Here is a 7,500-nt window from a genome sequence, read left to right as displayed (position 1 = left end):
TGTCATCGAGAGTCCTTGGGGAGATTCCGTGTCTTGGGTTGGGTGTGAGGATTTCGTAAAAACCCTGTAGTCATTTCTTTTCAGTTTGGTTTCTGTTTTTTTTTTCTGTTTCTATTTTGATAACGCGAACACGTAGCCAAGTGGTTTGGTTGATGCGTTGGATGATGTGACGTGATTCTGTGATCCAGAGGATTGGTCAGTTGTGTTTGTGTGGATTGTTATCTGCCCGATTTGGAGGTACGTCAACAACTTTCATGACTTTCGTGTTGTTGTGCTTTTTTTTTTGGTACTATCAGTGTTTAAATATTTTTTTCCAGCACACAGAAACTTTAAATACATATCCACTGGTATTAGTGAAATATTGTAAATCAGAGTAAAAACTGATTATTTTTTTTTAAGTCAAGCATTTTACAATGCAAATGAAAAGCTGTTCACATGAAAATTTACTTTTAAAAGTCAGAGAAAGAAATCAAATCTAAGGACACAGAACAACACAACAGAAAGAGAAATAAATGGTAATTTCAGCATCGCACAGCGCGCGTAGTCTGTTCTCTCTTTTCATTTTAAAGATTTGGATTTTTTTTTTTTGTGGTTAATATTCCAGAAAAAAATCTGTACATATGCAAAACAGACTGAAGTTCGGGGGAAGAAAAAAAAACAAAACAAGCACGGAGGCAACAGATGAGTTACCCGAAGCAAAGTAAATTGTTAAGAAAAGTACAAGAACATTTGTATACACTGATACAGAACTTATCCTCAGTCTAATGAGTTCTCACTTTCAAAGAGAGAGAGAGAGAGAGAGAGGCGTCGATGATGAACAGCGATGAATAAATGGAAAAAAAACGAGAGGACACACACTGCTTATAGAAGATAAGATAAGATAAGATGAGATAAGAATAACTTTATTATCTCCAACTGGAGAAATTTGGTCAGGTGCATTATCACAACATAGACAAGTAAACAACATGGGGACCATAACTGTAAAAGTCAACAACAGCTTTTACGAATATTACGAAGATACAAATGTAAAAAAATCACATACACCGTTTCATACATACATCCACACACTGCAGGTAATAATTAGTATTCTTAATGTAAAAACAGAAAGAATTAAGAAACATTATTTGAATATAATTATAAGGATAGCCTACTATACTGCACATTGATTATAATAGACAGATAAGATAAGAATAAAGATAAATTGCGGAAAACCGCAACCAGATAATCAGCACACACCCGCACCCACCCCCCAACCCCCACCCCACCCACGCGGATTACTTGATTAAACAAGAGTAATAAACATATGTTCTCAAATAAAAGCATTTCACATATTCGCTTTTAAAACATTGCAATTAATTGCAATTAATGTCTCTTTGGTCTCCAGCAGTCAGAACCGATTGTTAACAGAGGTTTCCATTCATGAATCTCATAGCCGGGAAACAACACAGGAAGAACTATAATGTAGAGCTGATGGCTCACTGTGGTTTGATAATGGAGCCATTTAGCCATATATCTCTCTGTCGTCGGTTTCTATTTTTACTGTCTTTTTTGCTGTTTGTACACATCACACACACACACACAAACACACATACACAGACACACACATATATCTATATCTATCTATCTATCTATCTGTCTGTCTGTCTATCTATCTATCTGTATGTATCCATCAATAACTGTATATGAGTAAGTAAAAGAATAAAAGAACAAATGAATGGATGAATGAACAGGTAATAAATAAATAGATAGATAAATAAATAGGTAAATGAATAAATAGTTATAAAGTTGCCCCCCCCCTTTTTTTTTCTCTCTCTCTTTTTCATTCATGTATCCATTCATTCTTTTTCCTTTCTTTTTTCCCTTCTTTCTTTCTTTTGTTCTGTTTTATTTTCGTTCTTTTCTTTATGTTCTGTTTATTGTTCCATTGTTTCTGTCTACGTTTCTCGTTTTCCATTTTCTTTTTGTTTCATGTTGTTGGTGTTTCGTTTCGCTTTTTTTGTTTTGTCTTTGTTTTTGTCTTTTCTGCTTTCGTTTTTGTTTGATTGGTGTGTCTTTCTGTTTTCGTTTTGTTTGATTCATGTGTCTTTCTGCTTTCGTTTTGTTTGATTCATGTGTCTTTCTGCTTTCGTTTTGTTTGATTCGTGTGTCTTTCTGTTTTCGTTTTGTTTGATTCGTGTGTCTTTCTGTTTTCGTTTTGTTTGATTCGTGTGTCTTTCTGTTTTCGTTTTGCTTGATTCGTGTGTCTTTCTGTTTTCGTTTTGTTTGATTTGTGTGTCTTTCTGTTTTCGTTTTGTTTGATTCGTGTGTCTTTCTGTTTTCGTTTTGTTTGATTCGTGTGTCTTTCTGTTTTCGTTTTGTTTGATTGGTGTCTCTTTCTGTTTTCGTTTTGTTTGATTGGTGTCTCTTTCTGTTTTCGTTTTGTTTGATTCGTGTGTCTTTCTGTTTTCGTTTTGCTTGATTCGTGTGTCTTTCTGTTTTCGTTTTGTTTGATTCGTGTGTCTTTCTGTTTTCGTTTTGTTTGATTCGTGTGTCTTTCTGTTTTCGTTTAGTTTCTTTTTTTGGGTCTGTCTGTCTGTCTTTTTGTGTCTTTCTTTCTGTTTCAATCTTTGTTTTGTTTCTTTGTTCTGTCATTTTCCTTTCTTCGGTTTCTCTTTTTCTTCTTCCTTAGCTTTTCTATCTTTCTTTCTTCGTTTCTTTCTATCTCACTTCCCTTCTTTTCTTTCTTTCTTTCTTTCTTTCTCTGATTTCCTTCTTTTCTTCTTCCTGCGTTTTTTTTTTATCTTCACACTTTTCTTTCTTTCCTTCTTCGTTTCTACTTTCCATTCTTTCTACCTTACATCCTTCCTCCCTTCCATACTATCTATCTATCTATCTGTGTATCTATTTGTCTATCCTTCTTTAATTTCTTTTTCTGACTTTAATATTTTTTCTTTCTTTCTTTCTTTCTTTCTTTTTTTCTTTAAACCTTTCTTTTCTGTTCTTTTCTTTTTTTTTCTTTTCTTCTTTCTTTATTTCATTTTGGTAATATATGTGTCTGTAACAGTCTTTCTTACCTGCTTTTGTCTGGTCCATCCTTCCCTCCGCTCTTCCCTTCTATGTTCTGCTCTTTTCTTTTTTCTTTATTTTACTTTCCTTTAATCCTCCTTTGTTCTTTTTTCCCCTCCTTTTTTTCTCCCTTCTTTCTGTTCTAACCCCCCCCCCACCCCGGCCCCTCCCAAAGACCATTAAAAAAAAATTCTATATTGTCTTTGTTTTTGTTTTTTTTGTTCATACTGAGTTCTTGTCTGCCTTTCTCTTTGTTTCTGTTTTGTTTTTTCTCTCCTTCCATTCAAACCGTTCTGTTGGTCATAGTTTCAGTTACTTATCCTTTAAGACACTTTTTCATGTTTTTATCTATTGACCAGCTTTTCTCGAAACCTAATTAATATATTTTTCTTTAGTAAGTTAGTAAGTCAGTCCAAGCCACTTCGCAAGCTCCTTGTAAATTATCAATTTGATTATGAAGTCCGAAAGGGAAGACAGATGAGAGCAATATCAACACCAAATAACCGTAAAAAACCAAACAAACAAAAAAAAACATCTCCCACACGCTTGACAACAAATGAAATGAATGCTAACCATTTCTTGTAAGTGAATCAGTTGTTGTTGTCTCGTTCGTCATTTATCAGATGGATTTCCCCGTCTCCTCCACGAAGGTGGCAGGACGTCGCAGGTCCTCCAGTCCTCCGTAGAGCTTCCGGGCCGCTGGGGTTGGGTCGGGCCAGGTTTTCTCTCGGAGCGCTTGGTGGAGCGGGCAGGACTGCAGCAGATGTTCTGTTGTCTGGCTGCCTGTTCTGCAGGGGCACTGCTCTGTGTCGCTGATACGGAGTTTCGTGTATATGTGGTGTTTCAGGTGGTTGTGGCCTGCCCTGAGCCTGATAATGGCTACATGCTTTCGACGAGTCAGCAGGTAGTACGGGTCTGTTCTGTTGTGGCGTGGATGCTGCTGCTTCCACTTGTTCTGCAGCTTGGCCTTAATGATGGTCCTGGATTCAGAGTAGCATCAGTGAATTAGCGGTGAAATAATCAAGGTTGAAGACAAGCCTTGCTTTTCGCCAGCTGGACAATCAAAGACAGTTTTCTTCTCTGCTCCACTCCCAACACATACCTGGAGACAGACAGACAGAAAGGGCAGGGAGAGAGATGGAGTTAACGAGAGAGAGAGAGAGAGAGAGAGAGAGAGAGAGAGAGAGAGAGAGAGACAGAGACAGAGACAGAGAGAACTCAGAACTCAGAAAGTTTAATGTACATCGGCCTTGGGCCACAATACAATGGGGAAGGGTTGGGTACTGGGGGGCTCGAAATAACATTGTGTTATCCATAGCAACAACAATAACAACAACTACAACAACATAAAAGCTAGCACAAACTGAGTGAACAAACTGAATGTACTTAAACAATGTACCCATCACACAGAAATTATTTTCATATAGTAATTCACCATGCTGGATCACTGTCTACATATTAACTTCTTTCTTGTATTGATAGCATGGAAATATACACATTGATACATTGTGTCTGTGATTAATATTTGTTGCTCCAAGTAACAGAGAGAGAGAGAGAGAGAGATGAATGAATGAATGAATGAATGAACGAATGAATTTCTGAGGGTAATATAATAAGCAAACAATGTTGTTGTTTTTTCATCCACCCCTCGAACCTCCAAACAGAAAATGAAATAAAGAAGAAATACGAAAAACAAACTAATGGAATGAATTATCAAACAAAATTACAACAGCAACACAAATCAAAGAAAAAAACAAACAGAGACACATATCAAAGCATCATATCCATTACATATCATGGAAAAGAAATGGAGAGAGAGAGAGAGAGGGGGAGGGAGGGAGAGAGAGAGAGAGTTAACAACAGACACAGTTTAAGATGTTTCCGGAACGTGTTAGAATTGAGGACCACGTACACTTGATTTCAGACAGATACAAGACGTACACACGCCCGGTAATGTTCACAACGCAACGTTTCATGTACCAATGGTATCGTGATAACCCCACCCCCAACCCCCCTTACCCCCCAGAGCACTGTCTTCTCTCCTGCCTTCCGCTTCTGCCTGCCCCAGCCCCGAAGAGGAAATCAATTGATTCTTTGATTAACACGACCTTCAGACAGACAGCTACTCCCCCTTGAAAGGTAGAAAGGTTTGCAGAGAGAGTATCGGCTTTGTGGATCATGCGTGCAGTGTTGAACCATTCCGGTTTACCGTGTAAAACACTTCATAGCTTTGAAGCGATTTTTTTCCCCACCCTTTTCTTGCCAGTTAGTAAGAACGTTGCTTGATCAATGGACTGGGAAATTTCCGCGGCACCGCTTGCAGAACGAGCGCCGTCTGTTGCGGACTGAAGTAGTCACACAACGACAGTACACTGAGAGTTGCTGGTCCTCGTATCAAGACAAGCTGCCAGATCAGGTGACACTGCAACTGACGTCAGCTTTCAGAATAAAGCGGCGGGTGAAGAGAGAGAGAGTAAAAAAGATAACGAGGGAGGAGATAAGATTAGTAAAGAGGAAGGGGCGGGGGGGGAGGGGAGGGGGAGGGGAAATTAGTAAAGAGGGAGGAGGGAAGATTTGTAAAGAGGGAAGATTAGTAAAGAGGGAGGAGGGAAGATTTGTAAAGAGGGAAGATTAGTAAAGAGGGAGGAGGGAAGATTTGTAAAGAGGGAGGAGGGAAGATTTGTAAAGAGGGAGGAGGGAAGATTTGTAAAGAGGGAAGATTTGTAAAGAGGGAGGAGGGAAGATTTGTAAAGAGGGAAGATTAGTAAAGAGGGAGGATTAGTAAAGAGGGAGGATTAGTAAAGGGAGGATTAGTAAAGAGGGAGGATTAGTAAAGAGGGAGGAGGGAAGATTTGTAAAGAGGGAGGATTAGTAAAGAGGGAAGATTTGTAAAGAGGGAGGAGGGAAGATTAGTAAAGAGGGAGGAGGGAAGATTTGTAAAGAGGGAGGATTAGTAAAGAGGGAGGAGGGAGGATTTGTAAAGAGGGAGGAGGGAAGATTTGTAAAGAGGGAGGAGGGAGGATTTGTAAAGAGGGAGGAGGGAAGATTTGTAAAGAGGGAGGAGGGAAGATTTGTAAGAGGGAGGATTTGTAAAGAGGGAAGATTAGTAAAGAGGGATGAGGGAAAATTTGTAAAGAGGGAAGATTAGTAAAGAGGGAGGAGGGAAGATTAGTAAAGAGGGAGGAGGGAAGATTTGTAAAGAGGGAGGAGGGAAGATTAGTAAAGAGGGAGGAGGGAAGATCAGTAAAGAGGGAAGATTTGTAAAAGGGGGGGTGGGGGGGTTAGCAAAGAGGGGATGGGTAGTAGAGAGGGAGGAGGGTAGAGTAGTAAAGAGAAAGGGGGGAGGGTAGTAAAGAGGGAGGGGGAAGGGTGGTAAAGAGAGAGGAGAGAAGATTAGTATAGAGGGAAGGATAGTAAAGAGGGAGGGGGGAGGGTAGTAAAGAGGGAGGGGGAAGGGTGGTAAAGAGAGAGGAGAGAAGATTAGTATAGAGGGAAGGATAGTAAAGAGGGAGGGGGGGAGGGTAGTAAAGAGGGAGGAGGGAAAGTTAGTAAAGAGAGAGGGGGAAGGGCAGGAGCTGTTTCTGCTTCATTTATTGCTCTGACAACAGAAGGATGCTCCAACCCTTAATCACCGAAACCTTTCGGAAAAAAAAAAGATCTAGTCGTAAGGAGCGTCTTCTTTCTGCTGAATTTGGGTTGTTGTTTCTAATCTGTACATCATAAAGTTTTCTTTTTGAGCTACGTTTTCGCTCTTGTTTTTCTTCTTCTTCTTCTTCTTGCATTAAAAGAAAATATATACCTTATTTACGAATTTGTGAAGGCGAGAATAAAAAACAAACAAACACATAACACAGCAATACTGTTTATTCTTAGGGTCCTCAACAGCTCAGGCGTACGATAAAGATGAAGAAACACTATGGAAATAAGAAATTTTGCTGATCACATTTTTTGTGTCTCTGTTAGTGTTCGTATCATTTCAGCTGTATGTACTAATGAGAACAATGTCTTTTTTCCCCAGTCCTCTGCATTTTACTCATCGACATCACGTAAAAACACGCACTGATGCTTTTAGCATAAGTTTTGTCCGATGAAAATGTATAGTTCCTTAGAAAATTAAACCTCCTCCTTCACCTCCTCCTCCTTATTTGTAAAGAACAAAACATTGGAGGGTATTTATTGTTGTTGTTGTTGTTAATGTATTCATTTATTTTATCATTTTCCCCTCCAGGTCTGAATGAGTGCGTTGGGTTTGCTGGTCAGGTATAGCGTATATGGATTCGTCTGAATGCAGTGACGCCTGTATGAGAAACCGAAAGTGAAACATCAAAGAGTAAGAAGAACCAATGGGTTCCCAGAACGAAAGTACAGGATAAGAGCAAATTCCCCTTAAAATAAACGAACGGTCAGTGAGCTATGTTTGAGGATAACGCTTTCATCTCACGTCAAACAAAATAT

At 39.1% G+C, this 7,500-nt stretch overlaps 1 protein-coding gene across 2 annotated transcripts in view; it reads left to right on the top strand.

Moving 5' to 3' along the window:
- The window catches only part of LOC143292584 (dipeptidyl peptidase 4-like), a 395,699-nt gene that overhangs the window by 44,454 nt on the left and 343,745 nt on the right, over positions 1-7,500 (top strand). The gene's annotated exons all lie outside the window — the stretch shown is intronic.

Source organism: Babylonia areolata, chromosome 18 (genome assembly GCF_041734735.1).
Source record: "Babylonia areolata isolate BAREFJ2019XMU chromosome 18, ASM4173473v1, whole genome shotgun sequence".
NCBI classification, from domain to species: Eukaryota; Metazoa; Mollusca; class Gastropoda; order Neogastropoda; family Buccinidae; genus Babylonia; species Babylonia areolata.
This window is presented reverse-complemented; position numbering and strand designations above follow the sequence as displayed.